Genomic DNA, 7,779 nt, shown 5'->3' on the forward strand with positions numbered 1-7,779 from the left:
TTGTCGGAAATCACCCACAACAAATCATGCTGCCCAACTTCATTTTTTTCCGGTTCTCGATCAAATAGTCCTGGTGAGGATCCCATACACTGGAGACATACTCTAACTGCGGTCGTACCAGAGACTTGCCTTCCCTTTTACATCCGTACTACAACCCCTAAATACTCTCATAATCATGTGAAGAGATCTGTAACCTTTCCTAACAACCTCATTAATATGATTATCCCATGAGGTACTCTCACCCCATCAACACAGTGATGAAAAGTGAGATGACTTTTCCTCTTGCTGAAACTCACAATTTTACTTTTCATCCCATTACATTCATACCATTGCCTGCTGTTCGTTCCTCTACATTGTTTAAGTCCCCCTGCAGTCGCACACAATCCTCCAACTCATTTACTACTCTACACAGTATAACATCCGCAATTAGCCTTTTCTGTGATTCCAATTCTTTACTTATATCCTTTATATACATAACAAAATATAAAGGTCCCATAATACTGCCCTGTGGGAACCCGTCTTAATCATTACAGGATCAGCTAATGCTTCACCTACTTTAATTCTCTGAGTTCTATTTTATAGGAATGTAGCCACCCATTCAAACACTCCTTTGTCCAGTCCAAATCCGTTGACAATATTGTACTTACTGCAGAAAACGTATAATTACTATCACTACCGTCTAGTGGAAGCGAGTTGTGCCATAAATCAAGCAATCACTACTGATCTGCATTTAGGGCAGTCGCCCAGGTAGCGGATTCCCTATCTGTTGCTTTCCTAGCCTTTTCTTAAATGATCGCAAAGAAATGGGAAAATTATTGAACATTTCCCTTGGTAAGTTATTCCAATCCCTAATTCCCCTTCCTATAAACAAATATTTTCCCCAATTTGTCCTCTTGAATTCCAACTTTATCTTCATATTGTGATCTTTCCTACTTTTAAAGACACCACTCAAACTTACTCGTCTACTGATGTCCTACCACGCCATCTCTCCACTGACAGCTCGGAACATACCACTTAATCGAGCAGCTCGTCTCCTTTCTCCCAAGTCTTCCCAGCCCAAACTTTGCAACGTTTTTGTAACGCTACTCTTTTGTCGGAAATCACCCAGAACAAATCGAGCTGCTTTTCTTTGGATTTTTTCCATTTCTTGAATCAAGTAATGAAGTAATCCTGGTGAGGATCCCGTACACTGGAACCATACTCTAGTCTCTTACCAGATACTTATATGCCCTCTCCTTTACATCCTTACTACAACCTCTAAATACTCCCATAACCATGTGCAGAGATCTGTACCCTTTATTAACAATCATGTTTATGTGATTACCCCAATGAAGGTCTTGATCCCCAAAAGGAACTTTCACCCCATCAACGCAGTAATTAAAACTGAGAGGACTTTTTCTATTTGTGAAACTCACAACCTGACTTTTAACTCCGTTTATCACCATACCATTGCCCACCGTCCATTTCACAACATTATCGAAGTCACCCTGCAGCCGCTCACAATCTGTTAACTTATTCATTACTCTGTACAGAATAACATCATCTGCAAACAGCCTTATCTCTGATTTACTTCTTTACACATATCATAGATATATATATATATAAGAAAACATAAAGGTCCAATAATACTGCCTTGAGGAATTCCCCTCTTAATTATTACAGGGTCAGATAAAGCTTCGCCTACTCTAATTCTCTGAGTTCTATATTCTAGAAACATAGCCACCCATTCAGTCACTCTTTTTTCTAGTCCAACAGCACTCATTTTTGCCAGTAGTCTTCCATAATCTACCCTATCAAATGCCTTAGATAGGTCAATCGCAATACAGTCCATTTGGCTTCCTGAATCCAGGATATCTGCTATACCTTGCTGAAATCCTACAAGCTGAGCTTCAGTGGAATAACCTTTCCTAAACCCAAACTGCCTTCTGTCAAACCAGTTATTAATTTTGCAAACATCTATCTATCTATATATATAAAATAGCTTGTCCTGACTGACTGACTGACTGACTGACTGACTGATTCATTATCGCCGAGCCAAAACTACTGGACATAAAGAAATGAAATGTTGGGGATATATTCATATTAAGATGTAGGTGCTCGCTAAGAGAGGATTTTTGGTTATTCCTTCGCTAAGGGGGTGAAAAGGGGGGTGAAATTTTAAAATGAGCGTATCTATATCTCAAAACTTTAAAAGTTTACAGATGTAAAAATTGGTATTTAGTATCTTCTTTAAAAATAAGGAAACACGTATTTTTTGTTTTCAGAAAATCCCAATAGGAGGGGTGAAAAAGGGTGAAAATGGGAAAAAATTGGTTGAATGCCTTTAATCAGGATACCGGTACTTATTACTCAGAAACTGAAGATATTACAGACCTTAAAATTGGTACTTTTGATCTCTTTTAAAAATAAAGGAACACGTATTTTTTTGTTTTTGGAAAATACAATTAATGGGAGGGTGAAAAGGGGCTGAATTTTTAAAATGAGTGAATCTATATCTCCAAACTTTTAAAGTTTGCAGATGTAAAAATTGGTATTTAGAATCTTCATTAAAAATAAAGAAACATGTATTTTTTTGTTTTCGGAAAATCGCAATAGGAGGAGTGAAAAGGGGTGAAAAAGGGTTTGATTGCCTTTAATGAGGCTACTTATATCTCAGAAACTGAAGATATTACAGACCTGAAAATTGGTGTTTGGGATCTCCTTTAAAAATAAAGAAACATGTATTTTTTTGTTTCTGGAAAATCCAATTAAGGGGGATGAAAAGGGGATAATATTTTAAAATGAGTATATTTATATCTCAAAACTTTTAAAGTTTATAGATGTGAAAATTGGTATTTAGAATCTCCTTTAAAAATAAAGAAACACGTGTATTTTATTTTCAGAAAATCGTAATAGGAAGGGTGGAAAAGGTTGAAAAAGTGGTTCAGTGCCTTTCATGAGTCTACTTATATTTCAGAACCTGAAGATATTACACACCTGGAAATTGGTGTTTGGGATCTCCTTCAAAAATAAAGAAACACGTATTTTTGTGTTTCTGGAAAATCCAATTAAGGGGGGGGGGGTGAAAAGGGGATAATATTTTAAAATGAGTGTATCTATATCTCAAAACTTATCAAGTTTATAGATGTAAGAATTGGTATTTAGAATCTCCTATAAAAATAAAGAAACACGTATTCTTTTGTTTTCGGAAAATCCCAGTAGGAAGGGTGTAAAAGGGTGAATAATGGGTTGAATGCCTTTAATGAGGCTACTTATATTTCAGAACCTGAAGATATTACAGACCTGAAAATTGGTATTTGGGATCTATTTAAAAGTAAAGAAACACGTATTTTTTCGTTTTTAGAAAATCCAAACATTGTGGGGGGGGGGGTGAAAAGGGGGGTGAAATTTTTGAAATGAGTGTGTCTATATCTTTAAACTTTAAAATTTACAGATGTAAAAATTGGTAGTTAGAATCTCCTCTAAAAATAAAGGAACACGTAATTTTTTGTTTCCTGTAAATCCCAATAGGAGGGGTGTATAAGGGTGAAAAATGGGTTGAATGCCTTTAATGAGGATACATATATCTCAGAAACGAAATATATTACAGAACTGAAAATGTGTATATGGGATCTCCTTTAAAAATAAAGGAACACGTATTTTTTAGTTTTTGGAAAATCCAATTAATGGCGGTTAAACAGGAGTGACAAATTGGGGTGAATTTTTTGAAAGACTATATCTACAGAATATCTTGGAAACATAAAATGTTACAGACGTAAAAAGTGGGTGTTTGGAATCTCCTGTAAATGTGGTGATTTGTTTTTGGAAACTCCACTTAAGGGGAACTCAAAAGGGGTGAAATTTTAAAATGAGAATTTTTACAGTAGGCCTATATCTAAAAAAACTTAACATGTTACAGAAGTGAAAAATATTTTTTATCTCTATTAAACATAAAGAAACGTGTATTTTTAGTTTTCGGAAATACCACTTGGGTGGAGGGGGGGGGGTAAAAGTGACTGAAAATGGTGTTGAATTCTTTAAATTAGGCTAATGATATCTCAAAAATGAAGGTTACAGACGTGAAATTTGATATTTGCAATCTGCTTTAAAAGTAAAGAAACACGTATTCTCGGAAAATCCAATGAGGGGGAGGGGTATAAGAATTGAAAAATTAATTGACTTAATTGTATGAAAATACATACATCTAATAAAAACTAAAGTTGTTACAGACGTGAAAATTCGTATTTGGATCTCCTTTAAAAACAAAGAAAAACGCGTTTTTTTGGGGGGGGGAACCATCTTGGAGGGCGGGAGTGTAAAGGAGTTGAATTCCTTTCATGAGGACACATAAATAAAAAACTGAAGAAGTTAGAGTCGTGATAATTGGTATTTAGAAGATCCATTACTATTAAAGAAACGAATATTTTTTGCGGGAAAATTCACTTAGCGGGGGGGGGGGGGGAGTAGTGTGAGATGAAGTGAAAAAAGTAAATTATTTTTATGGGGATACTTATATCTCAAAACTGAAGGTAATAGACGTGAACATTGGTGTTTGGAATCTCCTTTAAACATAAAGAAACAAGCATTCTTTTAATTTGTGTGTGTGTGGGGGGGGGGGGGGGTGGCGGCGGTAAATAAACTTAACGGCGGTGTGGTGTAGAAGGAGGTGAGACCAATTGATTTTACTGTTCTTAATGTACTTATAAGGATCCTCCGTTGCTCAGGCGGCAGCGCCCCGGCCTCTCACAGCTGGGTTCCGTGGTTCAAATCCCGGTCACTCCATGTGACATTCGTGTTGGACAAAACGGAGGCAGGACAGGTTTTTCTCCGGATACTCCGGTTTTCCCTGTCATCAGCCATTCCAGCAACACATAATAATAATAATAATAATAATAATAATAATAATAATAATAATAATGTTCCGGACCGTCGTCAAATGTGCGGACCGCGCTGGAAACGGCTCCTGGACGTCTAATGACTAAGAATGCTGTCCGGCCGCGGGTTCATTGCCGCCAAGGCACCTAATATGACACCACGCCGGATCTCCTGAAGGATTTTATCCATATTAAAAATGATTATAGGAAAAGATGGCAAAGATTTACGGACCCAACTGACCGGGAGGAATACCTGAGCCTAGCCCGGGAAGTACGAAATCGATTGCTGGAAAGGAAGATTGAAAAATGGGAGGAAACGTGCTGTAATCTAATAGAAAACGAGTCAGATCGGGAATTTTGGTGGATTCTGGCAGAAAACGAGTCAGATGGCGAATTTCGGCGGATTATATATCTAAAACAATAAGCATTCAATTATAAATTTCAGTATAATACCGTAGCGAAGCACGGGTATCTTGCTAGTATATACATAAAATAACTTGTCCTGACTGACTGACTGACTGATTCATCATCGCCGAGCCAAAATTACTAGACATAAAGAAATGAAACTTTGGGGATACATTTATATTACGATGTAGGTGCTCGCTAAGAGAGGATTTTTGGATATTCCGTCGCTAAGGGGTTGAAAAAGGGGGGTGAAATTTTAAAAGGAGTGTATCTATATCTCAAAACTTTTAAAGTTTACAGATGTAAAAATTGGTATTTAGAATCTTCATTAAAAATAAAGAATCACGTATTTTTTGTTTTCGGTAAATCCCAATAGGAGGGTGAAAAGGGGTGAAAAATGGGTTGAGTGCCTTTAATGAGGATACTTATATCTCAGAAACTGAAGATATTACAGACCTGAAAATTGGTGTTTGGGATCTCCTTCAAAAATAAGGAAACACGTATTTTTCTGTTTTTGGAAAATCCAATTAATGGGGGGTGAAAAGGGGGTGAATTTTTAAAATGAGTGTATCTATATCTCAAAACGTTTAAAGTTTATAGATGTAAAATATGGTATTTAGAATCTCCTTTAAAAATAAAGGGACAGGCATTTTTTGTTTACGGAAAATCCCGATAGGAAGAGTGGAAAAGGGTGAAAAAGTGTTGAATGCCTTTAATGAGGCTACTTATATTTCAGAACCTGAAGATATTACAGACCTGAAAATTGGTATTGGGGATCCACTTTAAAAATAAGGAAACACGTATTTTTTCGTTTTTGGAAAATCCAAATAATGGGGGGTGAAAAGGGGGGTGAATTTTTAAAATGCGTGTGTCTATATCTTAAAACTTTAAAAGTTTACATGTGTAAAAATTGGTATTTAGAATCTCCTTTAAAAATAAAGGAACACGTTTTTTTTTCGTTGTTTGTAAATCCCAATAGGAGGGGTGGAAAAGGGTGAATATAGGGTTGAATGCCATTAATGAGAATACAAATATCTCAGAAACTGAATATATTACAGAACTGCAAATTTGTATATGGGATCTCCTTTAAAAATAAAGAAACGCGTATTCTCGGAAAATCCAATGAAAGGCGGGGGTGCAAGAATTCAAAAATTAATTGACATAATTGTATGAGAATACATACATCTAATAAGAACTAAAGTTGTTACGAACGTGATAATTGGTATTTTGATCTCTTTTAAAAACAAAGAAAAACGCGTTTTGTGGGGGGAAACCATCTTGGGGAGCGGGAGTGGAAAGGAGTTGAATTCCTTTCATGAGGACACATAAATCAAAAACTGAAGAAGTTAGAGTCGTAAAGAAACAAGTATTTTTTTGCCGGAAAATTCACTTAGGAGAGAGGGGGGTCGGAGAAGTGTGAAAGGAAGTGAAAAAAAGTGAATTATTTTTATGGGGATACTTATATCTCAAAACTGAAGGTAATAGACGTGAACATTGGGTTTTGGAATCTCCTTTAAACATAAAGAAACACTCCTTCTTTTAATGTTTTTTTTTTGGGGGGGGGGTAAATATACTTAACGGCGGTGGGGTGTAAAAGGAGGTGAAACCAATTGATTTTGCTGTTCATAATGTACTTATAAGGAGCCTCCGTTGCTCAGGCGGCAGCGCGCCGGCCTCTCACAGCTGGGTTCCGTGGTTCAAATCCCGGTCACACCATGTGACATTTGTGCTGGACAAAACGGAGGCGGGATAGGCTTTCTCCGGATACTTCGGTTTTCTCTGTCATCATTCATTCCAGCAACACTGTCCAATATTTCATTTCATTTGTCATTCATCGATCATTGCCTCCAGAGGAGTGCTTCGGCAGCCGGCGCAATTCCTACTGTCGCCGCTAGATGGGGCTTTATTCATTCCATTCCTGACCCTGTCGAATGACTGGAAACAGGCTGTATATTTTCGATGTACTTATTCTGATCATAAACCGATTTTTTTAAATCTTTCCTGGGTTCGTTTTCAACAGCCATCTTTTCCTTCGGAGAACGTTGTTAGATTACAGTAGATTCTCCTGGCATATAAATAAAAATTTAAACACATTTGAAATAAACGATAGGAATGAGATTGATCATCCAATTGTTCACCTCTATAATGTCAATAATGAACGGAAGTATGTCATTCGTATCGCCAGAAATCGCGCACACTTGCCTACGCGCGACAATGGTGATGGTCACATTCTCAACAATGACAATGACAGCAGATGTAATTTACCGCCAAGTAGCGGTCTTGCATCTTGCTGTGGGGTCCAGAACATCTATAATAATAATAATAATAATAATAATAATAATAATAATAATAATAATAACAACAACAATGTTCTGGACCGTCGTCAAATGCGCGGACCGCGCTGGAAACGGGTCCTGGACGGGTAATGACTAAGAATGCAGTCCGGCCGCGGGTTCAGTACCGCCAAGGCACCCAAGACGACACCACGCCGGATCTCCTGAAGGATTTGATCCATATTAAA

This window comes from Anabrus simplex, chromosome 1, assembly GCF_040414725.1.
Source record: "Anabrus simplex isolate iqAnaSimp1 chromosome 1, ASM4041472v1, whole genome shotgun sequence".
Classification (NCBI taxonomy): Eukaryota; Metazoa; Arthropoda; class Insecta; order Orthoptera; family Tettigoniidae; genus Anabrus; species Anabrus simplex.